We start from the raw sequence: 27,447 nt of genomic DNA, 5'->3' as shown, positions 1-27,447 counted from the left end.
ACTTGATCATTTGCTAGCGTATATCTTCTACCAGTCTTTTTCTTTGTGGTTATCATGGTAATTACATAAAACAAGAAGTTTACATTTAATGTTAATCTGCACATAATATTAAAGCTTGACACATAATTCTGAGTATATAAAATACAGTTATTTATATTTCATATAGTTCAAAATTTTAAATGAGTAGATAATTTATTTTTTAGAAGTCTACTTGATATGAAGAAAGCAACAATGTTTAATGTTAAAGTTCTAGATTTTGGAGTCACACAGATTAAATTTAAATGTGAATTCTATGTTTTAATAACCGTAACACTGGACATTGACTTAAACTTTCTAAGCTTAAGTTCTTTTACTAAAAACTTAGGGAGAATAATGTTTTTCCCCCCAAAAGAATATTGTAAAGCTTCATATGGTAACATACTCAAAGAGCAGAGGACAATGTAAAACTATGATAGTGATTCTGTATCTTCCATTTTGTTATAGAGATATGTGTTCTTGACCTCTCTCTTCTGTGAAGACTAAGGTATTTTTCATTCATAATGTATGTATTTATCCTACTATATAAAGACCCAGGGTCCATCATAACCTAAACGTCTGGACGGACAATGGAACACCAGGCTAGGGTCCTGGCTAGCACAAAGGGAATAGTAAATCCTGGTAGGGGCCCATGGCGGGAGTCAGTCCTGGGTACTGGCCACCCTCAGTGCAGTGGTGGGAGGGAGCTGTGGGAATGGAGCTATGCTGCCATCAGACTGGCCTCTGGGTCCCTCCCCCCAACCACAGACTCTGGGGAACCAGAGCCATGCTGTCATTGGACTGGCCTCTTGGCCCTTCCCCCGAGGCCCACAGACCCGAGATGTCCCAGATTGTGAGAGCATGCAACAGGCCTCGAATTTATATAATAAATTACACTTATATTTGAAAAGACATTTACAGAATTCCTTCTTGAATAATTACAATTCAGAAAATAGTTATTTAGGAATAGGAACATGAAAATAGAGAACTATGTTTTTTCTCACATAATAAAAACCATTGCAATTTAAATGTATAATTATTGGCCAATCTACCATAAAATTTTTCAAATATTTGTGACTTATAGTGATTTTTATAAATATTAGTTTAGTATAATAATAAAATAAATATCAGGATGCTATATAACTTTACAATCATCCAAAGAACTCTCGGAGATAAAGACTTAATTCATATGTGTATTATATACATATACTTTGTGTCCCAAAAATATATATACTCTCTTTAGCAGCTGATAGCTTAATTTTGAAAATAAAATATATTTAATACACACATTCTTTATAATTATTCAAAGTGTGCATATACATATTTTTTGGATACCATATCTATACATACACACATACTTAGTAGGCATATATAACTGTGTTTACTTACAAACTATTTTTTCCTCTACTAATAGAAAAGATTTCACATATTTCACAGGCTTAAGCTTTAGAATGTGAACCCAAAATAACATTTTCACTATGGTCTTCTATTAGGTTATAGAATTTTTCAGTTACTAGTTAAAAGAGGTGAAATTTAAGGAAATGTTTTTCATTTCAAAATTGTTTAATCTGTTGCTGGTTTTTTACTTAATATCAAATTAAAATATCTGTTCTCTATTAAAGGCAATATGTATTATTTGAACTCAATTAGAACAAGATCTAACCTTTCAACTTACAGTATAAGGTTTTTTTTTGAAAAATGCATTTGTAAATCAACACTAGAGACTTCTAAGAAAACTAAAATTAATTCTATTCTTAAATTTGGAATTCACACTTGACATCTGAGAGAGAAGAGAAAATAATTTTTCGTACACTCTTAATTTTCTTCATTGTATTTGGATTTATTTGGTAATAAATGTTAAGAAACAGTCATTGTTGAAAAACTTATGTTGAAAAAATTACACAAATATGGATAACATATCTTATACATATATTAATATATGTACATGTATGTATGCTTACACATACTATTTGTACAATATAATTCAAGTAATCATGTTATTCAATTAAATAATCAAATAATTATTTTCCTGTTTGGGATTAATTATATGTATTCTGTTAAGTAAAATAGATATGAAAATTTAAACAGAATCCAATATGTACTATATTTTTTCCTAAATTATTGGGTCGGCAGCTAAGTAATTGCGGGTTTCACACATATATGGCTTCAGTTGAATTTTTAGGTTTGCAGACGTAGTACAAATGTAAAACACATTTTGTTATTTGATAGTTGGCTATTCAGCTGTTAATCAGTAAAAAAAGTTTTTTGATCTGTTTTGTAGTTTTCGTTTGGCGTTCGTTGAAAAATGGAAAATCAAAAGGAACATTTTCGTCATATTTTGCTTTTTTATTTCTGCAAAGGAAAAAACGCATCGCAAGCTCATAAAAAGTTATGTGCTGTTTATGGTGACGAAGCCTTAAAAGAACGGCAGTGTCAAAATTGGTTTGCCAAATTTCGTTCTGGTGATTTTTCACTCAAAGATGAAAAACGCTCTGGTCGTCCAAGTGAAGTTGATGACGTCCTAATCAAAGCAATAATCAATTCGGACTGTCACAGTACAACACGTGAGATTGCAGAGAAGCTTCATGTATCACATACATGCATTGAAAATCACTTAAAACAACTTGGCTATGTTCAAAAACTTGATACATGGGTTCCTCACGAACTGAAAGAATCACAGTTAACGCAACGCATTAGCAGCTGCGATTTGCTAAAGAAACGTAATGAAAATGATCCATTTTTAAAATGACTGATAACTGGCGATGAGAAATGGGTTGTTTACAACAATATCAAGCGGAAAAGATCGTGGAGCAGGCCAGGTGAACCAACTCAAACAACATCAAAAGCTGATATTCATCAAAAGAAGGTTTTGTTATCAGTTTGGTGGGATTACAAAGGAATTGTCTACTTTGAACTCTTACCACCCAACCGAACGATCAATTCTGATGTCTACATTGAACAACTAATGAAATTAAACAATGCAGTTGAAGAAAAGCGGCCCGAATTGACAAATCGAAAAGGTGTTGTATTCCATCATGACAATGCAAGGCCACACACATCTTTGGTCACTCGGCAAAAATTAATGGAGCTTGGTTGGGATGTTTTGCCACATCCACCATATAGTCCTGACCTTGCACCATCTGATTACTTTTTGTTTCGATCTTTACAAAACTCCTTGAATGGTAAAAATTTCAATAATGATGATGATGTCAAATCGTACCTGATTCAGTTTTTTGCTAATAAAAACCAGAAGTTTTTTTAACGTGGGATTATGATGCTGCCTGAAAGATGGCAAAAGGTCATTGATCAAAATGGGCAATACATTACAGAATAAAGTTATTTAGTTCCAGGAAAAAATTGTCTTTGATTTTCTTTTAAAAATCCGCAATTACTTAGTTGCCGACCCAATAATGTATGTATATATGTATCTGTGTGCATATGAATTAACTAGAGGCCCATTGCACAAAATTCATGCACTGGGAGGGGATATCTGCAACCCTTCCAATCTGGGACCACTAGGGGGATGTCTGACTGCCAGGTTAGGCCCGATCCCTGTGGGTATCCCTCTCACAATCTGGGACTGCTGGCTCCTAACTGCTCACCTGCCTGCCAGCCTGATTAACACCTAACAGCTCCCCTGCCATTCTGATCACCCTCAACTGTCCTCCCATGCCTGCCTGATTTTACCCCCAAATTCACTCGCCTGCTGGACTGATGCCCCCAACTGCCATCACCTGCTGGCCTGGTCTTCCACAACTGCACTCCTATGTGAGCCTGGTCTCCCCCAATTGCATTCCCCTGCCAGCCTGATGGCCCCCAACTGCCCTCCCCTGCCTGGCTGATCTTTGTTCCAACTGCCTTCCCCTGCTGGACTGATCTCTCCCCCAACTGCCTTCCTCTGCCAGCCAATTTTCTTCTGATTGGTTGGTTTCTATACTATCAGTGTCAAAAGCTCCACCTCCTTGGCAGTCATTGACTCCTCACAGTTGACCCAGATTTGGTTCTGATTGGTCAGTTTCTATACCAGTCAGAGTCTCTAGGACTATCAATGGGGCCTGATCAGAAAGGTGGGGCTGATCAGAAACCCTGGTAGAGGCCTGGAGAGAAATGGAGTTACAGCAGCTGACCAGGCCTGGAAAGAAAGAGACAGGCAAATGTTGATCAACAGCTGCCACAGAGGTTATGGATCAGACCCTGCCTCTCTCTTCAGGCCTCTCTCTGGGCCTGATTTGCAGCCCCCTCAGCAGTCAGTGCTGGGTCACCGTGCCTGCAGGCGTAGCAGTCAGTGCTGAGTCACCATGGCAACCCAGTGATGACTGAAGGACTAGTTGAGCCTCCAGTTGGTTGAGCCTTGTCATTGTGGATGTGACAGACCCAGTGTTTTTATATATTAGGATATGACCATTATGATAATATTTGTAGAAAAATTCTTAGTAATGTAAAATATAATTTATTTTAATTATTCTGGGAAGCTTTTTATATTAAGAAAATTAGGCACCTTGCTCATCTTCTGAGTCACTTAAATGAAGATACTTTTATTATTTTTGTATCATTTCTTTTTATATTGTATTTATTTTTATAATATATTTATTTTTATATTGTATTAATATATTGAAAACATAAAGAAAATTTATTGGAAAAATATTTCTGGGCTAATAAAACAGGAAAATATATTCAGGATAGTGAATTATAAAATTATTTATTATTTCATTTTAAGCACAGCAGGCAACACTTATGGTAAAAATTTTCCTAATTCTACATTATTGTTATTATTTTTTAGTGTCCAAAGAAGTTATATGTTATTTCCATTGACCATACTGTTACTAAAGCTATGAGTAAATCTTTATAGGTGAATTGTATTAAAAAAAAACCACATACAACTATATTGTTTTTTATTATTGTCTTGACACATGTATTTAACCATTTTATAAACAATCAGATTAACAATGATAATAAACTTGTTCAGATATTTAGTAACAGTGGACTAAAAAAATATTAATTGCATATTTACCAAATTACATTGGTTAAAAATAGCATCACACTGATTATTATGGTATGTAATTGTATTTTTAGATTTATATCTATATCTACATCTACATCTACATCTATATCATCATCTATATTATCATCTATATCTATATGTAGTTACATCCATAATTTTGATATAACCATATTTAGATCTATGCATATATCTCATACAGAACAAAGCAAGAGATACAATCAGTAAGCCAGAGAGTACTCTGAATGAAACATAAGTACCTAGAAGAAAGGAAAGACATGTAGAATAATTAAAATAAAAATTAAAGATTGATTGAGGATTATAGACGAATGGGTAATTTATTTATTTCTGCAAATATTTTTACTCATAAAAACCTGTTTTAAAGAATGCCAATGGCCAAAACCGGTTTGGCTCAGTGGATAGAACATCGGCCTGCAGACTGAAAGGTCCTGGGTTTGATTCCAGTCAAGGGTATGTACATTGGTTGTGGGCACATCCCTGGTGAGGGGTGTGCAGGAGGCAGCTGATCAATGATTCTCATCGATGTTTCTAGCTCTCTATCCCTCTCCCTCCCTCTCTAAAAAAAAATCAATAAAAATATATTTAAAACAAAAGAATGTCAATGATGTATCAGATGACCTCTATATTACTTCTCATTCCCAAAAGTTTTTCGTAAGCTAATATATATATTTATATATATATGTATATTTAAGACTTAGTTTTATGAGAAATATTATTAAACATGATCATTCATGTTAATATAATAGCTTATCTATACTAATAAAAGAGTAACATGCTAATTGACCATACCTTCTCTATGACCACCAGCCAATAAGGAGTGAGTATGCAAATTAACCCAACAAAGATGGTGGGTTACTTTGCATATGCAGGCCAAGAGCAGTTGGGGGCAGGCAGGATGCTTGAGTCATTACCATGGCTACGATGCAGGTGTTCTGCACCACTTTGGGCCTCTGGGCAGCATGGGAAGGCAGAAAGGTAGTTCCTGCAAGGGGGAAAAGGTGGATTCTGCCAGACCGAAGGGAGTGTTGGCAGCCAGGGGAAGGAAGGCCCATTCTTGCATGAATCTTTGTGCATTTGGCCTCTAGTTTTTAAAATTAAAGTATTCCTTTAAGGATAGAAGTGTAATCTCTAACACAGAAGATAGAGTATTTGAGGCAGATAGAATTATCCAGACTAAATAGAGTTTTTATTTGAAAATTTATTTGAAAATATATACCATTCTAACATTGCATCTAGAAGAAACCATGCAACTAAGTCTCAGTGATTGGATTATGATTGAAAGCTGCAACACTACTTCTAAGCCTGGTTCATAAAAGCACTTGACACTATCCTTCATGCTCTATCTTCCCCCTCTGTAACATGTTGTATTCCTCTAACATGACTTTAAAAATCATGTGTCATTAGTCAGAATTCATCATTCTGGGTTAGGTGACTGGAGTAGAGCACCCCTTTTCCTCAATTGCTTGTTTTGAGTTCGACTTCAGGTGAGGAAACTAAATATGTATTTTGTTAAACTACTAATGTTTCAGGATTACCCAAATGCAGAACTTACTGGCACTTAACTCATGCAAAACTTAATGCATATTTGATATTTTAACAGCTTTAGAAAAAGTATAGCAAAGTTAGATACTATAGCTGATTAGTTGGTTCAATGCTTATTTCTGCCAATTACTATTATAGTAGCACAGATCTAAATAAATTATTTAATATCCCCAAGATTTAGCTTCTTCTTTGTAAAATGGCAATAACAATAGCAATACCATGTCCTTCTGAATAAAATCTTCACAAAGAATTTGGTACTAGCAAAGTGGGTTATAGTTAGCTACCCCTTCTTTGAACTTTTTGCAAGATGTATCTACCTGGATATATTTTTGTCCAGTATGATTATCCTCTGCTCAATTTCTTTAGTTGATGAACTTTATCAAAGATCAAATTTAGTTCTATTTTATCTTATTCTGTGTGTGTGTGTGTGTGTGCCTCTTCTTCCCACTCCCGTAGCTAGAGATAGGAGGACGAGTCCTTAGTTGTAAAAACATAGACTTATCCAGGCTTCCTAATGAATAGGTAAGAGTTTCAGAATAATAGTGTATATATCTGTTTCCTCCTCCTAGCAACAAGTAACAAAGAAAATAAAATAATTCACCTTTATAGTTCTCTTCAATGGAATATTATTTGGTATAAAAAAGGTTCTCACTAAAGGATCCATCAATCAATAAATAAAATTATGTATTATTTAACACGTTTTATTATTTTAGTATAGTATGAGAGTTAATATTTCATGGAGAATGATTCCCTGCTTAAAAAACCAACAAACAAGGAAACTAAATATATGAAATAATTAAGCCTGGCACAAGTTTTTGAATTGCATCATATACAAATGTCCTATTCCTTTTTTTTTTTCTTCTAAGCTTTGAGTTTCCAGTTAGATTTTAATTTCTTAAATATAAGAAATGTGCTATGTAATACACTTTGCTTCTAGGTCCAGGATAAACACACATTGACTTCTCAATTAATAAAAAAGAAAAAAAAAACTTAATATGAAAACAAAACAAAGAAACATGTTCACATACTAATGATGCTAATAATGTTGAGTTTGTGGCATATAGACAGATTTATACATGGTTATATAGAGTTAAATATAATTATTTAGGGATCTCAATTCTGAAGCTATGAGTCACTCAAAAAGTTTTGATTCTGGAGTCACAAACACAAAAGATTTTTTAATTTCAATTCTGATATGAAAAGTAGTGAGTGCTTTTATTTGCAATTTCATATGGTTTCACTGAAAAATAAAAATGGGTTCTACTCCATCATCTTGGCAGATACTTTAATGCCAGCCATTTAACTATCTTCTGAAAATGGAATGCTGCCTGGCCTTTATTCTTTCCTCCAAAAAAGAATTGTAAAATCCCAATGAAAATGTAATTTTCTGGTTTTATAATAGGTGAGGAGAGAGAAGAAAAGACTAAGAGTAGGATCTGCAAATAAAGTAGGACAAGTATTACTATAGGAGATGGAGGGTGTTTTGAGATATATCTGATAAAAGAAGGCTGACTGATATCATTGACTTTTGTGGTCCAAATTCAAAGTTTCACATTTTATAAAAAGTAATAGTGCTTAAAGAATAAAGTAGAATTAAACACTGAAAATCCTAATTTTATCAAAAGGACCCATACAATAAGGACAAATGGTCAGTTATTGCAGGTCATTTCAATGTCATTTCTTATTCACAAAATTATTTGATATTGAGAAAATTTGTTTCACTATTGAGGTCAAATGTTAAGTTATAGGAGATTATTTTAGATACTTAATTTATGGAAACAAAGAGAGAATGTTATTGCTTCAAAATGTCACCAAGAGTCATGTATACTCGCCAATAATATTTAAAACTGTGACTGACAAACCCTGATCTATTATAGATACTTTGAGTTATTATTAAAATGATGTCATCATTAATTTTGTCCCCTCATTGTGATTCACTTTACAACTATACCCCACTTTTATTATTTAAACAGTGGTATTTTGGAGAAATTCTTTTTTGTGCTTGAGAAAAAAATGCTGCCATTTAAATCATTAGATTTTTATTAGGTAAAAGTTATTTAACTGCCAATAAGTTAATTTTCCCTAAAAATATATCACTTTTATAACTAAGATTAGTTTGTTTATTTATTTCCAAATAACCAAAATAAAACCTGACAGTTTTTAAGTTGGGCAAAAAATTCCTTTGTTCTGGGTTTACTTTTGAAATATATACTAAGGCTACAATAGCTATAAGTAGATTTGACAATTTTTAATATATTGTTAATTTGTATATATGGCCTGGGATTTTAGCATGTTTAACTTTTAGTTTTCTATGTTCTTATAAGATATGCAGAGTTCTTTTAGAAAACCAAAGATTTGGAAAATAATAACACTGAGGCTTTGATTCATGCACCAAATTTCTTCCAAATATCTTGAAGTGAAATTCCCTAATTTAACTCAGCTTACCATTAATATTTATGATTAAAAAGAAATAGGTAGCCCTGGCCAAATAGCTCAGTTGGTTAGAATGTCATCCCATACACCAGGGTTGCAGGTTCAGTCTCTGGTCTGGGCACATACAAGAATGAACCAATGAAAGCATAGATAAATTAATGCTTTTCTCTCTCCCTTCCTCTAACTCCTTAAAAAAACAATAAATAAGTTTTAAAAGTAGGCAGGCAGTATCATCTGCTCACAGATGGGAGGTCTGAAAATATAAAGTAGACTTCCTATAATGGTAGAGTTGCTTTCACTGGGCTAATGTTTCTACTGGTAGCAATATGAAACTGAAAAAAAAAAATGTGGAAGGCTATTTTTGAAGTCACTTAAAACAGGTCAAAAGCAGGTAGAAACTTTAGTAAATATAACCTGTCTAAAAAGAAACACATTGGGTAATTCCACATTTATATGGCTTTTATAAAAGAAACCTGCTCCATCTACAAATGGAACAGAGAAGAGAGTTCAAGCAGAGAACCAGGATCTTATTGGTCTGAGAAGTCAAAGGATAGATTTTTGAGGCACTAATGTCACTGGAAATGTGAACTTCCTGCAGGCGGAAGCAGCAAAAAAAAAAAAAGCTTGACTGAATTCTGTATAACTCCCCTCAGTCCTATACCAGTGGTTGTCACTCAACTGGCAATGCAAGTGTCCAGGGAGGAAACAATGGCCAGCAGACTGTAAGAACAAAGCAGATATTTAAGTCACTGCCTATCATAAGAAGGGACACTTGGAAGTTAAAGTCTCATCAAGTTAAAATGACTTGGTATACAGAGGAGGCTTTTGATAGGAACATTGAAAAAGTCACAACTTAGAAGTAAGAATAGGATTTCATTCATATAGGTGTACAGTCAATGCTGTACTTTTCTCCTGGATTCTGTATTTGCAAATTTATCAGCTTGCTAAATGTATTTGTTACCCCCAAATTAATATTCATGGGCTACTGTGATCATCCAGGGAGGGACATCTGCAAAGGAATGAAAAAGATTGAGTTGCCCTATGGCCATGATGCCAGCTCGAGTCCAACAAGGCATCAATAGGCCTTCTGCTCTCATACAGAGATGGTCAGCGGATGGGGATTCAACGTTGGGGAGGTTTAATGAATTGCAAGAAGCTCTGGTTCTGGGGCCAGTTGAATATGGTTTGGCACCTTTTCATGGGCTGGCCTCAGGCAGGTCACTTAACATATCTATAACTAGTTCTCTTTTTTATAAATAGGGGGAAATAATATGCCAGAATAAGTTGATTTCAGGATATGAGGTTATAATCCATGTGTAATTTTACATCCTATCTAATAAAAGAGTAATATGCAAACTAACATTACTTTGCTATACCCACAAGCCACGCCCACCAGCCAATCAGGTGTGAGTATGCCAATTAACTCAACCAAGATGGCTGTGGCCATGGAGTGAGCATAAGGCTTGGGTTTCCCTGGCAATGGAAGAAGCCAAGATTTTAGCCTGCCCTGGCCTGCCTTGGCCTCCACTTAAGGCTACAAAGTTTCAATTATAGAAGATAAATAAATCCCAGATACTAGGGTCTCCCCTTGAGTCACCAAGGGGCTTGGCTGGCCTGCAAACCACCACAGGCCCCTTGCCCAGGCTTCCCCATACCCTAAGGGAACCCCCACCCTGATCCAGGACACCCTTCAGGGCAAACCAGCTGGCCCCAACCCCTGAATCAGGCCTCTATTCTATATAATAAAAGAGTAACACAAATTGACCATCACTACAACACAGAAGATGGCTGCTCCCATGTGGTCAAAGATGGCTGTCCCCATGTGTACACAGAATGGCCACCACAAGATGGCTAGCAGGGGAGGGCAGTTAGGGGTGCCTAGGCCTGCAGAGGAGGCAAGTTGGGAGAGACCAGGACTTGTAGGGAAGGGCAGTTGGGGGGTGGGGCGTGTCAGGCCTATAGGGAGGGCAGTTAGGGGCAAACAGGCTGGCAGGAGAGCAGTTAGGCATCAATTAGGCTGGCAGGGTAATGGTTAGGAGTGATCAGGCTGGCAGGCAGAAGGGGTTAGGGGCAATCATGAAGGCAGGCAGGAGAGCAATTGGGAGCTAGTAGTCCTGGATTGTGAGAGGGGTTTGTGTTTGGAGAGGGTGCAGGCTGGACTGAGGGACACACACCCCTATGAATTTTGTGCACTGGGCCTCAAGTATAAATATAAATATGTACCCCCAGCAATGGTTTAGTATACTGAGTGGCCAGATTATTATGATCTCTGAACACATAATCTGGCCACTCAGTATATATCCTATATAATAAAAGTCTAATATGCAAATTGTCCCCTTGACCAGGAGTTCAACCAGCAAGCAGGCCAGCCAACCACCCATGTCCGCTCCCCCTGTCCAGGCTGGCCAGACGCCACCCATGCACAAATTCATGCACTAGAGGGAGAGAGAGAGAGAGAGAGAGAGAGAGAGAGAGAGAGAGAGAGAGAGAAGCCAGATTATTATGCATTTAGAGATCATAATAATCTGTCCACTCAGTGTATTTGTTAATTCAGTGTTAGCAGTGATTTTTTAGTATATAGATACCATGAATATTTAGAATTCATTGTATTTTCAAAGACTCAGTTTATTACTATCACTCTATTTTTTGAAATCTAGATTTTTTTAATGCTCAATATGTATAAATGTTCATAAGCCTGTCAAATAATTGAAAATAAAATCTTCACTAGAAGGTTGGGAGGGTCTGGGTAAAATAAAGTGAAGAGATAAGCCAAATAACATATAAAAATAGTCCGGGGATACAGACAACAGTGCGGTGAAGTCAGGGGCCAGGGAGGGTGGGGCTGAGCAGAGTTAGGCAAAGAAGGGGAAAGTGAGGGACATCTGTAATAGTTATAACAATAAAAACCAATAAAGGGAAAAATCAATAAATAATTAAAAATCATGTTATTTCAATTATTTTGTATAAGATAAAACAACGCATTGCACAGTGAATATTTAGTGAATCTAATTTGTAGGTTGTAACAGGTGTAAAGAAATTTGAGAATTACCAAGAAGGCACTAAAGGACATAAAAATGTAATGATAAGAGAAAAATAGGCTTCACTTGGGATGATACATCAGGTGTACAAACTGACCTTCAAATTTTTGTGTAATCGTTCCCAAAGCTGCAGAATATTGGATGTGCACTTTTCCACTTCCTGTAGTACAGGGTTATTTTCAGCTAAAAGACTAATGTCTATAATCATGCCACAAAAAAATAAAATTACTCATTCTATTTAGCTCTCCCTAGAGGACTTTTAATATTACTTTAACAGGTAACAGGTTTCATTGTCTACCAAAAATATAGACAACCATAGTTTATCCCAACCAACTTCATAAAAGGTTTCCATGGAAACAAAAATGTAGTTTTCTGGAATTTTTCAGTCAGCTCCAAACTACCATTAGAGACTTAGTGGAGGTTGGAGCCAGTAGAAAACTTGGAAAGACATTCTTGATTTCAGTTGAATCTCTTTTCTTACATTCTCTCCAGGATAAGTAAAGGAAAACTTAATAAAAGTTCTAGTGCTTTCTGCTTCCTCTTGCATCTGAGGCTTTGATTAGAGGCAAAGTCTTATCATCTGCTTAGTTATTATTCAATTCTAAATTGTGTCATTCAGAAAGTCTTTGAGCAAGTGATTAATTCAAAATGCCTTTTTCAGTGACTCCAAATGGTGATATTTTACCATATAAAATCTGTAATGCTGTAAATTAATATCCTTCTATTATCAGTTCAGATAAGTGCTATAATTTTCAACTAATTATCCATCTGTTCACTTCCATTTAGCTTTTCTTTAACTTAAGCCTATATTCACTCATTACCTGACTCAAAATTGCTATTATTCAGATATATTCCAAATTCGTGTAATAAGGCTTTCTCTGTGTTAATATATGTTCAGGTAGACAGATTTGTAGCGCGTTAGTGTGTGATTCCTGTGTTGAGCATTATAATGAGAGTCATTGAGCTTTTTCTAATTGTCAAATCTATGTTTGCTGCTGATATTGCAATGATGAGTAAAACAAAATAGTTTGTTATCTGAGTTGACAATTTAATGAAAACCTTCATTAATCAATGAGTTATATCAGTGTATGGTAAGAACATATTCTATGAGAAGTTGACTTGTGACAAGATCGAATTATTCCCTTAAAGAGTAAAGATTGGTGGGAGATATGAAGATAGACTAGGAATTAACTAGGTGAGAGGGAATTAAAAATATTATCAAAGAAGGAACAACATGGATAAAGGTTCTGGGTTGAAGAGATAATTCGAGAATGTTAATTGAAGCTGAAGAATCAGGCATGAATCAGATTATTCTGAAAACTAATATTCTGAGAATGTAACAAATAAATTTATTTGTTTACTGGTTTCTTGACATCTGATTTAGGGAAACTGCTTTTAAATAGTTTTACAGTGGTGCCTCACACAACGAACTTAATTCGTTCCAGGAGCAAGCTTGTTATGCGAAAAGTTCGTTATGTGAAAATCGTTTTCCCATAACAATACATGTTAAAAAAAATAATTTGTTCTGTAGCATAAAATATGCTAAGATGACATAAAAAAAAATATGCTAAGATGACATATTTTTATTTAGATACATCTAAAAACATAATTTTTTTTTAAAAAACACACATTTTTTTAATTTTAAGACAGACTAAGTAGAGTCTACCGAATCTTGCACATCTTCATCCATTTTCTGCTTTTTGGCCGATGGTTTCATGAAAAACCTGTCCAAAGTTCGCTGTGCGAGGCATTCGTTATGCGAGGCACCACTGTATATCTGAGAAAATAGGCAGAAATACTTTCAAAAGTAGTTTTTGTTTTTTTTATAATGTAAGTATACATTTTAATTAATTTTTAAAATCTACCATGACAAACATTTATGTTTACTCTTTATCCTTTCCTTGGGTAAAGGTTAATGATGGTTCAGAGGAACAGGGCCTTGCCAGCACTTTGCAGGCCTTTCTGTGAAGGAATATCAGAACACTGCAACCAAAGTTTCTGATGCCTCTCTGCAAGGAGTTTGCTTAGCTTGACCTGTGGACAGAAACACATTATGGATCTGAGTAACTAACAGGTTCAGCATTCCTTTAAAAATATCTGTGTTATTGAAAATATTACAGATGTTATGCTTTTATTCCCTCACTGATCCCCTCCACCGACTCCTTCCCCTACACCCCAATCCTTCATAATATTATTGTAGATGTATATGGGTTATGCATAAATGCATATAAGTTCTTTCTTTTTGTGAAAGTGAAACAATGCTCTCAAAGTATACAAATCTTGTTGGATGCCTTAGTGATGAAAATGATGAAAAATTTAACTTAAATATTTTATATGCAAAAGTTTTAAGGGATTAATAAAATGTGCAATTTATTTTAAATTTTATGCCAGTTATTATGTATCCCTAAAAAATTTCTTCACAACAGAACTTGACCTCCAGCCATGAAAATGAGCCCAATGAAACAATGTTGATTTAAGTAATACAATTAAGAATAGAATATATTAGGTGGTGACTATATCATGGCACTGGAGGAGGTAGGATTGGGTTAAATGAAATAATTTATGACAAAAGTTATCAAAAACTGGTTTAACTGCAGATGATGGGGAGAAATCTAAGAGAAAAAAAAGTTCAAGCCCTTGCCAGTGTGGCTCAGGTGATTGAAGCAGTGTCTGTTCCCACAAAGGTTGCTGGTTTGATTCCCCAACAGGCAGATACCTAGGTTGCTGGTTTAATCTCTGGTTCGGCCTAATACAGAAGGCAACCAATGTTTCTCCTCTCTCTCTCTCTCTCTCTTCCTCTCTCTAAAATAAGAAAAAAACAACATACAGAAAACATATTCTTAGGTGAGGATTTAAACAAAAAAGAAAAAGTTCAAAAGGATAAAAGCATATACATGCTTCCTGGTAGAGCTATAATATTGTAGTTAAAAACTGCAATTTGAAGATCTGCATACACACATATAGACAAATATATACACATACATATATATGTACAATTAACTGGGTAACTGAGTCAAGTGCTTTGGTAATTATGAAAAAAAATGTTTCAATCAAGAAAAAAATTTGATAATCATTTAAGTTTTTATTTCTTCATTACATTGCATATTTACATCTTTTTACTGTCACCATAGTTTTGCCTTTTTTATTATGTCATATGGTTAGAAACATACAGTATGTAGCTTTTCAGATTATCTCTTTTACTTAGTAAGATTCATAGCTCATTTTTTAGCACTGAATAATATTCTATAGCCTGAATGTACCATGATTTATTTATCCACTCATCCACTGAAGAACATATTGTTTGTTTTTAAGAATGATGTGCTACTAACTTCTGTGTGAAGGTTTCTGTGTGGACATACGTTTTCACCTCCTCTAAGTAAGTACTAAAGAACATGATTATGGAATCACATGGTAAGAGTATATTTATTGGTGTTAAAAAAAAGCCAAATTGTCTTCCAAAGTACATATATCTTTGGTATTACCATCAATACATGAGAGATCCTGTGGCTCATCATTTGAAGTTTTTACGAACTTCCAAACACTATTAACTCCCTTGATCCTTCTTATTTAAATAAAAAATAAAAAATAAACAAAGTCTAACTTGTCAATAATAAAATACATATTTTAAGTGTAAAGTTTGAAAAGTTTTGCCAAATATACTAGTGTACACCTATGCAGCAACCATAATTATCAACACAGAGAACATTTTCATCTTCTCAAAATACTACCCCCACGATCTTTTACAGTGAACCTTCACTGTTCTCCAAACCCAGGAAAAATCTGTCCTGCTTTCTATTACTATAAATTAGAGTTCCTATTTTGAGAATTTTATTAAATTGAATAATTCAATATGTACACTTAAATCAGACTTCTTGTACTCAGCATACTCTTGAGATTCAGAGATTTTGTGTGTACATCAATAATTCATACCTTTTTATTACTAGTATTCTGTTGTTATGAATATAACATAATTTGTCTATCCATCTACTTGCTGGTAGACATTTGGGTTGTTTCCAGTTCAGAGCTAGTTATAAGCCTGTTATAAATATTTCTGTACAAATATTCATATGGAAATACATGTTAAAAGTGCAATGGATAAACCCTTCTTCCATGTGAATCTACTTTAGTAAAACTCTCATCTTGGTTATATTTCAATAAACTGAATCACATCATTCAAACTATAATTCATAAGTTTGCTTCAAGTTTCACTTAAGATCCAGGTATTCATTCACTCTTTAAAGTCCTGCCTGTCCAGCACTCTTTCCTCTGCCTGTGCTACTTTAATGTAGAATATCTCACATTTTAAAAAGCGAATTAAAAAGTAAATAAAAATAAAATTTAAGCATTCAAAATAAAATCAGATAAGATATTTTGCTCTCAAAATAGCGTCAGTGGGAATAGTTCTGAAAGAGAGCTTAAGGAGGACATTATGATACTGTACAGCCTTATGTGGACTGCAGTGAGGACAATACTTTAATGACAAGGAAATAAAGGCGCTAGAGATTTGAAAGTAGTCAAAGTGACTAAAGACACCTAGGAAAATTAAGTGCATGGATGATGACTAAAGACTGTGAGCCAGTTGTTGGGTTCTGAAAGAATGTGGATGGTTGCCAAAGGTCAGTTAATATCAATACATAAATGAAATGTTATAGGGTTAAGGGTAGAAAAGCCACAGTTGTTTCATTAATGAAACAACGCAACAGAATTTTTGGAGGGAAGATAAAAGCAGGTTTAGAAGGTATGTGAGAAGGGCCAGAGAGAAGGTAGCATCATGAAGAAAGAGCCAGATTTCAGTCAAGACCAAAAGACAACAGAAACTTGCTGAGAACAGCTTAGTGATTAATTACGGGATAAGGTCTCAGAGGGCAAAGCTGATAAATTGCCTTATCAGTAAGAGGATCAAAGGTAAGGAAACACATATTTATGTGCAGGTGACAGACAGGGAGGGAGGGAGCAGTAGGAGTGTGTGGTGGAGGTGAGTGCTCCCTGTCAGCATTGACTGATAAAACCTGATCTGAGAGGCACAGAAGATTCAGTCTCAACAGCCTTTCTTGACTATGGGTATCACGTATTGCAGTCAGAAAATTATCTGAATTGGCGGGGCAATGTCACATCCTGAAACTTCTAAGTAAATGGATAACAGGTCCAAAACATGCAGATGCTGCTTGCTGTGTGGGCTGCATGATCGTTGAGAATCTTCTCACTCGTGGGATGTATTTAAGTGGTGATGTATATTTGCTAGTAGTGACTTTATATTTGAATATATGAATTATAAATGGGTAGTTGCCTCTGTGTGCGATCACAGTGCAAGGATGTCTGTAGATTATAGTCATGACTTTGCCTGGCGCCACTCAGCTCATTAAAGCAATGCATTTAGGAAGCCAAGCCTACAGGTTTATTTCCTGTGGGGGCTTTTTGCATCTGCAGGGTGTATCACACATAATAGGACCTTAATAAATGTTTGTTTATTAAATGAATAAATGAATAAAAAAATCAGGTGTGGAGGGGAGTCTGTCTTTAGAGGTTTCACCACTGTCGAGGCCATTATACATAATCAGCAAGCTCTGAAATCCATGCTTAAGTCAGAAAAGGCAATTCTGTAAAACGGACAGATAAGCAAAAATTATGACTCAGACTCAGACAAGCAAGCAAAAAACAGATCCTTCTAAGAGTGTGTGTAATAATATTTAGTGTAGTAAAAAGAAGAAATGCTTATGTTTTAAATTCTCAATCCTCTTGTCGAAGTATCACTGTTTTTATATAAATGTAAATGTAAATAAATATATAAATATTATAAACAATATAAACAAATGTAAACGTAAATGAAAATATAAATATAAATATAAATATAAATATAAATATAAATATAAATATAAATATAAATATAAATATAAATATAAATATAAATATAAATATAAATATAAATATAAATATAAATATAAATATAAATATAAATATAAATATAAATATAAATATAAATATAAATATAAATATAAATATAAATTAAATATAAATTAAATATAAATTAAATATAAATTAAATATAAATTAAATATAAATTAAATATAAATTAAATATAAATTAAATATAAATATAAATTAAATATAAATATAAACAAAAGCCCAGCAACAGTTATGGCAAGACCAGGACAACCGGTGGCTATGACATTCACTGTGGCAGCCAATTAGCCTAATGTGGGCCCCAGTCAGCCCCCCAAACCACCTGTAGACCCTCCCCATGACTGACCCAACCCCTGATGTCCCCCCACCCCCACCCTGATCAGGAGCAGGATGGCGGGCCAAACCACCTTGGCTGGCAGAAATTTGGGGTCTGAGGACCTTGGAAATGCTCGGTTTCGGATAGCTGTGCTGGATCTGGGATCAGGGCACTGGAGTCGGAGTTGGGGTGGGGAGGCTTACCTGGTGGCCACTACAGTCCCATTGGTTGTAAATAGCAGCCAGACATCTAGCCCTGGTTGGAGCATTGGCAGGAATAAGAGTGGTGGGTGCAGGTGGTGGCAGTGGCAGGAGGTCTGACCTGGGGCTTACCCTGCCCCTGTGGCTCCCAGCAGCACCAGCAGGTGGGGCATGGTGCACTGCAATGCGCTGGGGTTACATAGTTGACCAAAGGGGAAGCAAGCTGGGACGGTGACAAGCAAGCAAAAAACACATCCTAGAGTCCCGAGTAGCATGGACTGGGCTGGAATGCATGCACTCCCTCATTGGCCATGCCCACCGATCCAGCAGGATCTCCGATTTCATGTGGGGTGGGCGGGGCTGGAGCTGGAAACCCTCCAAGGCTGCAGTCTCCTGCCTTTTTGGCCTTGGCCTTGGGATTCTGGAGGCGACCAGTATACTGGCTACCAGTGAGTCAGAGGTCAGCCCCACTTCAAGAGAAAGGACTTGGTGGAAAGTGGCAAGGCCGTAGGAGAGATGGGAAATGTGGCCATCTTCAGGAAGCACAACTGCCATGGCATTCAGTAACTATGGACAGACAATAATCTTCGGTCTCCCTTCTACAGAAGAGGAAGCTGAGACCCAAAGAAGGGATTCTACCTCAACACCTCACCCACTTCTCAGACCTGACCCTGTGCAGCGTTGTTTTCGTTGAAAGTAGAAGAACCAAGATGTTTTTAGATCTTTGCTAAAAGGATCCAGAATGTTTTAGATCTTTGCTAAAAGAATCCAGAATGTTTTTAGATCTTTACTAAAAAGCCAGGAAAGAGTTTAGCACAGGGAATTGGTTCTTGGGAAATCATCAGAAAGCTGGAGGAGTGGGTAATAGGCTGGGCTCCCAGGAAAAACTCCCTGGCCAGCGGGAGGAGCAGCCCACTCAGCCACAACTGAATTCTAGGACACTGGCACAGCCGTGACCCTGGGATCTGGAAAATCCTGCCCCTTCAAGTGCCTTCCAGGTCCCACAAAACAGGTCACTGGGCACTGCCTCTGCCACAACTGCTTGTGCATAGCCTGGATTCTGCTGCAGAAAACCTCCACCTCTCTGCAAACATGTTCACCAGCTGCAAACAGCCCAAACTGCGGAAAGATGCCTCTGCCCCCCCTCTTCCTTCAAAATATTGTGCAAGCACATCCAATCAGCAGAAACAAATTCATATCCAAAAACCTAGCTGCAAAGGAGTTTGGGCAGTTGTAAAGTTTAATACATTAAAAAACAAAACAAAACAAAACAAAACAAAACAAAACAAAAAAACAATGTGCAGCGAGTCTCTTATTTTATTTCAAATGCAATTTATAGACCATCAGAACCATCTGCAGATGTTTGGAAATGTATGCAAATATTCTTAAAGGGGATATGTATATCTGGTAATGATGGTTTATAAAGGAGGCATTAGACCATCTGCCCCAGGGCCAATTGGGACCTGCTTGGGGGAGTTTGGCTGTAAGAGTTCACTGACCACCCAGACAAGGGGAGGGACCCTACCTGTGCACCAAGCCTCAAGTATAAATATAAATAATATAAATATAAACATAAATATAATGATTTAATTCAACATAAACTAAACAAAAGCCAAATTATTTGAAAGATATTAAGTAAATTTGAATATTTAAATTCAATTTACTTAATAAATTAATTAACAAATTTTCAAGTCATTTTCTTATTTTATTCCTATTATGTACCTAGTAACTATATTTAATACATTTACATATTTTCCCATAGGATGTACATTTTATATAAGCTGCATAAAATAAAATAAAATTATTTTGTTTATGGAGTTACATAATATTTTCATGTAAACTCTAAAATATATATTTGATAGGTTTCATGAATAGTTTATAAATATCTTTCTGGATTAAAAAAATTCTATATAATAAAAGCCATATATGCTAAGTGTCTGGTCAACTGGTTGGCCTTTTAACCAATCAAAGTGTAATATGCTAATGATATGCTAAAGCTGCTCAACCTTTCTCTATGACTGGTCGACCAGTAGCTATGACATGCACTGACCACCAGGAGGCAGACATTCTGGCTTGTAGGTGAGCTTGATGCTGGGATCCAGCTATTGAGACTGAGCAAGATGGGCCAGACATGCCCTGGAGCCCTCCTGTGTTCCCTCCCCAGCTGGCCAACCTCCCACCTCCCTCCTCTGTCCGATTATGTACCAGTGGGGTCCCTCCGCCTGGCCTGCACCTTCTCTCAATCTGGGACCCCTGCAGGGAATGTCCAAGAGCCTGTTTTGACCCAATGGCAGAATGACCGGTCTCTATGACACACACTGACCACCTGGGACCAGCTATCCCCTGGTGGTCAGTGAGCTTCACTCAGGCAGAAGCTGGGCTCATGGCTGGATAGCACAGTGGCATTGGCAGGAGCCTCTCCCACTTTGCAATAGCACTAAGAATGTCTAACTCCATGGGGCATGAGCCTAAGCCATCAGTCGGACATCCCCCGAGGGCTCACGGACTACAAGAGGGTGCAGGCCAGGTTGAAGGACCCCCCCAAGGGGAATGCATGCATTTCATGCACCTGGCCTATAATTCATATATACAGTTTAACAAATGTTCATAGAAATGCAACATTAAAAAAATAATGTAGAAGGGAAAACAAAGTATTTTTAATTATCTCAAAGAGAAATAGTTTTAATTGAATTTATTTGGGTGGCATTGGTTAATAAAATTATTTAGGTTTCAGGTATACAGTTCTACAAAACATTATCTGTATATTGTATTGTATGCTTACCAACCAGAGTCAAGTCTCCTTCCATCACCATTTATGTCCCCTTTATACTATTCTACCTCTTTCCAACTCCTATTTCTGTCGGTGCCCATAGTCTTTTTTTTCTTATTCCTTTCACCCTTCTCATCTAGGCCCCACCCTTCTCCCCTCTGACAGCTGTCAGTTTGTATTCTGTATCCATGAGTCTGTTTCTTTATTTTGCTAGTTTATTTTGTTCTTTAGAGTCCACATATAAGTGAAATCATATGGTACTTGTCTTTCTATGACTGACTTATTTCACTTAACATACTTTCCAGGTCCATACATTCTACTACAAAAGGTAACATTTCATCCTGTTTTACTTTTGTATAAATGTACCACAGCTTTTTTATCCAGTCATCTACTGGTGGACACTCCTATGTTTATTGCGGGTGTTATTTACAATAGCCAAATTTTTATATATATATATATATTTTTATTGATTTTACACAGAGAGGAATTGAGAGAGATAGAGAGTCAGAAACATCGATGAGAGAGAAACATTGACCAGCTGCCTCTTGCACACACCCCACCAGGAATGCGCCTGCAACCAAGGCACATGCCCCTGACTGGAATTGAACCTGGGATCCTCAGTCCACGATGTTCTATCCACTGAGCCAAACCGGATTTAGCACAACAGCCAAATTTTGAAAGAAGACAAAGAGAAAGATTTTTAATGTTTAGGTTGTATTGTTTCCTTTCTAATTTTTCTCTAGGTATAATTTTTACCAGGGAATTATATATATAATTTGAATAGTTATATACATTCCATATATTTTTTTAAAATATATAGAATGCATATTTATTGAATGCTTAGACACTAAGTGCAGAAATTACAGGGGCAAATAAAACAAACCAGTTTCCAACATTATTTTCATGAACTAGTTTCCTCATTTTGGAAAATATTTTGGATAACAATCAAAAGGAACATGAATTTATCTAATAGCTATATTTGCATTTGAAATCCTAGTGACAAAATATAAAAAACAAAAAACAACATTTATATCACATTAGAGGCCCGGTGCATGAAATTTGTGAATGGGGATGTGTGTTCTTCAGCCCAGCTTGAACCCTCTCCAATATGGGACATCCCTCTCACAATCCAGGACTACTGGCTCCCAACTGTTATCCTGCCTGTCTTCCTGATTGCCCTAACTGCTTCTGCCTGCCAGCCTGATCAATCCCTAACCTCTCCCCTGTCAGCCTGATTGCCCCTAACTGCCCTCCCCTGCAGGCCTGGTCACCCCTAACTGCCCTCCCCTGCAGGCCTGGTCCCTCCCAACTGGCCTCCCTTGTTGGCCATCTTGTGGCAGACATTTTGTGTCCACATGGGGGCAGGATCTTTGACTACATAGGGGCAGCAATCCTGTGTGTTGGAGTGATGGTCAATTTGCATATTACTCTTTTATTAGATAGAATAGAGGCCTGGTGCAGAGGTGGGGAATGGCTGGTTTGTCCTGAAGGGTGTCACAGATCAGGATGGTGGTTCTCTTGGGGGTGACCTGGGAAAGAGGCCTGTGGTAGTTTTCAGGCTACCCCTCCCCCCCCACAGGGACTCAAATGGAGGCCCTGGTATCTGGAATTTATTTATATGCTATAATTTAAATGTTGTAGCCTTGATTGGAGCCAAGCCTCCTGATTGCTCTGTGGCTGCAGCCATTTTTGTTGGGATTTATTTATCTTCTATAATTAAAACTTTGTAGCCTTGAGTGGAGGCCTGGGCCCTCCAGGGTGTGTGGAAAGCTTGGCTTCCTCCATTGCTGGGAAAACCCAAGCTTCCTGCTTGCTCTGCGGCTGCAGTTATCTTGGTTGGATTAATTTGCATACTCTCTCCTGATTGGCTGCTTCACATGGCTTGTGGGTGTAGCAGAGTGATAGTTAATTTGCATATTACCCTTTTATTAGATAGGATAACCTTAATGTAAATATCACTTTACTTTAACTTCGTTTTATTTGGATGACAAAGTTTGGCTTTTAAGCAAGCCTATTTAATTTTTTAAAAAATATATTTATTTTTGAAAGTATTTCATATGTCCTCTTTTTTCCCTTTGACTACTTATAGCCTATCTCTGTCCTACCACCCCAAGCCTTCACTACACTATTGTTTGTGTCCCTGACTTATGCATTTATGAATACAAGTTCTTTGGTTGATTTCTTCCCATCCACCCCCACCTTCTCTGTGAGATTCCAGTCTGTTCCATGCTTCTATGTTTCTGGATCTGTTTTGATCATTAAATTATTTGGATCATTAGATTCTACATGTGCATGAGATCATACTTATATTTCTCTTCCTGGCTTATTTTGCTTAGCAAAATATTCTCCGGGTTCCCTCATGCTGTCTCAAAGAGTAAGATATTCTTCTTTTTTGTTACTGCATGGTATTCCATGATGTAAATGCAGCTTATCCACTCATCTACTGAAGGACACTTGAGTTGTTTCCATATCATACATATTATAAATTATGCTGTTATAGTTCCAAGCAAGAAGAACCCAAACAGGCCCACAGCCAGACACAGCATAATTAAAATGCAAAAAATTAATGACAGGAAGGCCATTTCTTATACCTAAAATTAAACAAATAAAACCCCAAACACCAATAACTCAAGTAGATACTTGATTCTTTAGTGTCACTAACTTGATTTTAGATTCTAACTTTTTAAAATAAATAATGAGAATCAGTAGTTCCATATGGCTTTCTGTCTAAAACATTTTTATATTTATATATTGGCCAGACTGTCATTGTCCTACATCTGCTCTATTACAGCCACATTATTCATTGTAATTCCTTGTTTGTTCAACCACAAGGCTCTTTGGGTTTGGTTTTACCCAATATTTTAACAGATGAACTGTGTTATCTATGCACAGAAGTTATTTTCACGCTTTACTTGTGAAACCTAACTGCATGTGTAAAAAGCATGCAAACTGTTGCATTCTCTTTCAGTACCATAAAAAATGTGAGCCATCTGTAGCTCATCACTTTCTTGGTCAATTATGGATGAACAGAATCTGAAATACTGAATCTTTCAAATGCAACCAGGAGCATGAGGGTTTCTTAAAGCTATTTTCCAATCAAAGAAGAACCTGCTATTTTTGACTATGCTCCCTGTTTTATGTCCCGGGGCATGAAATAGCCCATGGAAAAGATATTAGCCTCCTGAGGAAATCACTATGGTCACTTCAGATTCTTAGAAAAAGCTGAAAGTTCACATAAATAAAAAAGTGCCATGGTACACAGCAAAGGTTTTATGATTTCACTTAAAGGAACCATGATAGTGGAAAATTAAATTCAATTGACAACTCCCAAAAATGAAGTAGAATAAACAGGCCTTTGGATATAATTGGTTATGTTATTAATGACATTTAGCGTTAATTTTACTTTACCATATTTTTATACTTAACAATACCATTCTTAATAACTTATCCTATTACTAGAGGCCCGGTGCACAAAATTCATGCACAGGGGTGGGGGAGTGTGTCCCACAGCCCAGCCTGCACACTCTCCAAACTGGGACCCATCTCACAATCCACGACTGCTGGCTCCAAACTGTTCACCTACATGCCTGCCTGATTGCCGCTAAATGCTGCTGCCTGCCAGCCTGACCACCTCCTAATCACTCCCCTGTCAGCCTGATCAGTGCCTAACTGCTCCCCTGCCAGCCCAATTTTCCCTAAATGCCCTCCCCCACAGACCTGGTCATCCCCAACTGCCCTCCTCTGCCAGCCTAATCACGCCTAACTGCCCTCCCTGAAAACTTGGCCCCTTCCAACTAGCATCCCCTGCTGGCCATTTTGTGATGGCCATCTTGTGTCCCCATGGGGACAGCCATTTTGACCCCATGGGGATGGCCATCCTGTGTGTTGGAGTGATGGTCAATTTGCATATTATCTCTTTATTATATAGGATATTTTTACCATTATGTTTTTCCAATAACATAAAATATATTCTAATATAGTTTTAAAGTTATAAAATATGTTTTGGCAGAAACCGGTTTGGCTCAATGGATGGAATGTCAGCTTGGGAACTGAAGAGTCCCGGGTTCGATTCTGATCAAGGGCATGTACCTTGGTTGAGGGCATATCCCCACTAGGGGGTGTGCAAGAGGCAGCTGATCGATGACTCTCTCTCATCGATGTTTCTAACTCTATCTCTCTCCCTTCCTCTCTGTACAAAATCATAATAATAAAAAAAAAATTTTAAATATGTCTTGGTGTAAGAATATGTGCTGAAAATTTCTTTGGAAATAATTGTTTTGTAAATCATATGATATGATATGAGAAGTAAAACTATTTAAAAAAGGATGAAAGGGATTTGTATATAATTTCTAATTTCTGAGCAGTGTAAGCTAGCTCCTATTCCCTCCACACTGAGTTCACCAAACATTCTAATTTTCTAGACTAAGAGTGTATTTTATTTTGCTTATTTATAGTTTGCACTTTTCTCCTTTATGTATTATTCTTTGCCCTACATATTCTCATTGAAAGCTACTTACCTATACTTAAGACAAAAGTTAAAAGTAGATCTTCCCACAACCAACAAATCAAAATCTGACTTTAATTCTCTTCTCACCAGGTGTTCTAAGTCTCATCAACCTGGGTGGCTGGCATGCCTGCCCTTCCCTCCTTTCCCTCCCTTCTCTTCCTTTCCCTTATCTCTCCAACCCACTCCTCTCCCTCTGTATTTCTTGTTTAACACTCTATTGTCAATATGTAGAAAGGCACCAGATACATAAATGGTTGTTGAAAAATAAAAGAAAACATAAGCAAGTAGATTCGCGGACAATATTGCTTTTGATTTTTAGATCATTTTGATGTTGTTTCTCATTTCTATTCACTATGTCCAGAAAATGTTTTCTGTATTGATTTAACTTTAAAATTTTATATAAAAGTTTGGGGAGTGAAATGTGTGTTCATATTTGGTAAATCTTTGTTGTGTTGCTAAGAATAAGGATTATTACAAACTAAAGTAAAATTCAAAATTTACTTATAAGATTAATACTGATAATTACTTATCTCAGATTTTTCCCTATTAAAGTAGTATTTTAGTGGGGTAAACACAATATATACCAATACTAAATTTCCTTTGTTTTTTTGTACAGTATGTATAGATTTTTCATGACTTACTTTTATATTTTGATATTTGGTTTTTAAATTTTTATAAAATCAAACCTTTCTTGTGTACTCTACTTGTTTGTGTCCTCCTGTGTTTCATTTAACATTTGTTGCCAGTTAAATAAAACAAAGTAGATACCAAAAGAGGCGGAGCTTGAAGATGGCGAGGGAACAGTTGGACTTGTTCTGACTCTGGTCCCAGAACAGATAAAAGTAACATCTAAGTCGCTCAGGGAGGGTTGATTGGCAGCTGAGGGGCAGCAGAGGTTTCAAGGAAGCTAGGCAGCGATCCGCTGGACAGGATTTCCAGCCGGGTGGCCAGCACTGCCTCAGCAGCGGCCACGGCGGCAGCAGCAGCAGCAGCAGCGGCGGCGGCGCTGTGAGAAAGGAGTGGCTTCTCTGAGGCCTGGAAAGCCCACTGCGGAGAGGTCCATCCAGTAGCTGAGATGCCCGAGTTGGCGCAGGCGCGTGGATTCAAAGGAGTTCTTCGGTCACCCACGGAAAGGTCAGAGTTTGCGGGGAAAGCCTGAGAGATCGCGGTCCCACGGCCCGGGGAGCCATGGTAACCGGGGAGTTCCGGCCCCGCCTCCATGGAGCGCCTGCAAAGCTGAGCCCTAAGAAGGCTGCAGCGACATCTAGTGCTGGGTTTGGCATAAGCTCCCCAGAAGCGGGAATTTTTTTTTATTTTAAAAAAAGCCAGGGGACACGGGACAGAGTGTTAAGAATCGCGGCTGTCCCGCCAAGGGCGGAACATCTGGACACCTCGGCGCCTGATCCCCTTCACCCCCTAGCTTCGGAATACTAGGGAAGAACAGCCTAGTTGGGCATATCCGGGGAATTTGCAGGGAGAAAGTGCCTCCCTGGAAACAAGGGATCGGAGCCAGAAGAGATAGTCTGGGAGCCAGCTGGCACCCTGCCAGCTAGAGCCATAGAGAAAGAAGGCCGGAGCAACCAAAAAGACTGGGAGGTCAAACCGGAAACACTGACACCTAAGAGCTGAATTACAAACTGCCCCTTTTTTTTTTTTTTTTCTTCTTTTTTTTCTTTTTTTCTTTTTTTCTTTTTTTTTTCCTTTCTT

Source organism: Pipistrellus hanaki (assembly GCF_964339955.1).
Source record: "Pipistrellus hanaki genome assembly, chromosome: 3".
NCBI lineage: Eukaryota > Metazoa > Chordata > Mammalia > Chiroptera > Vespertilionidae > Pipistrellus > Pipistrellus hanaki.
The sequence above is the reverse complement of the archived record's forward strand: the minus strand, read 5'-3'. Positions refer to the sequence as shown.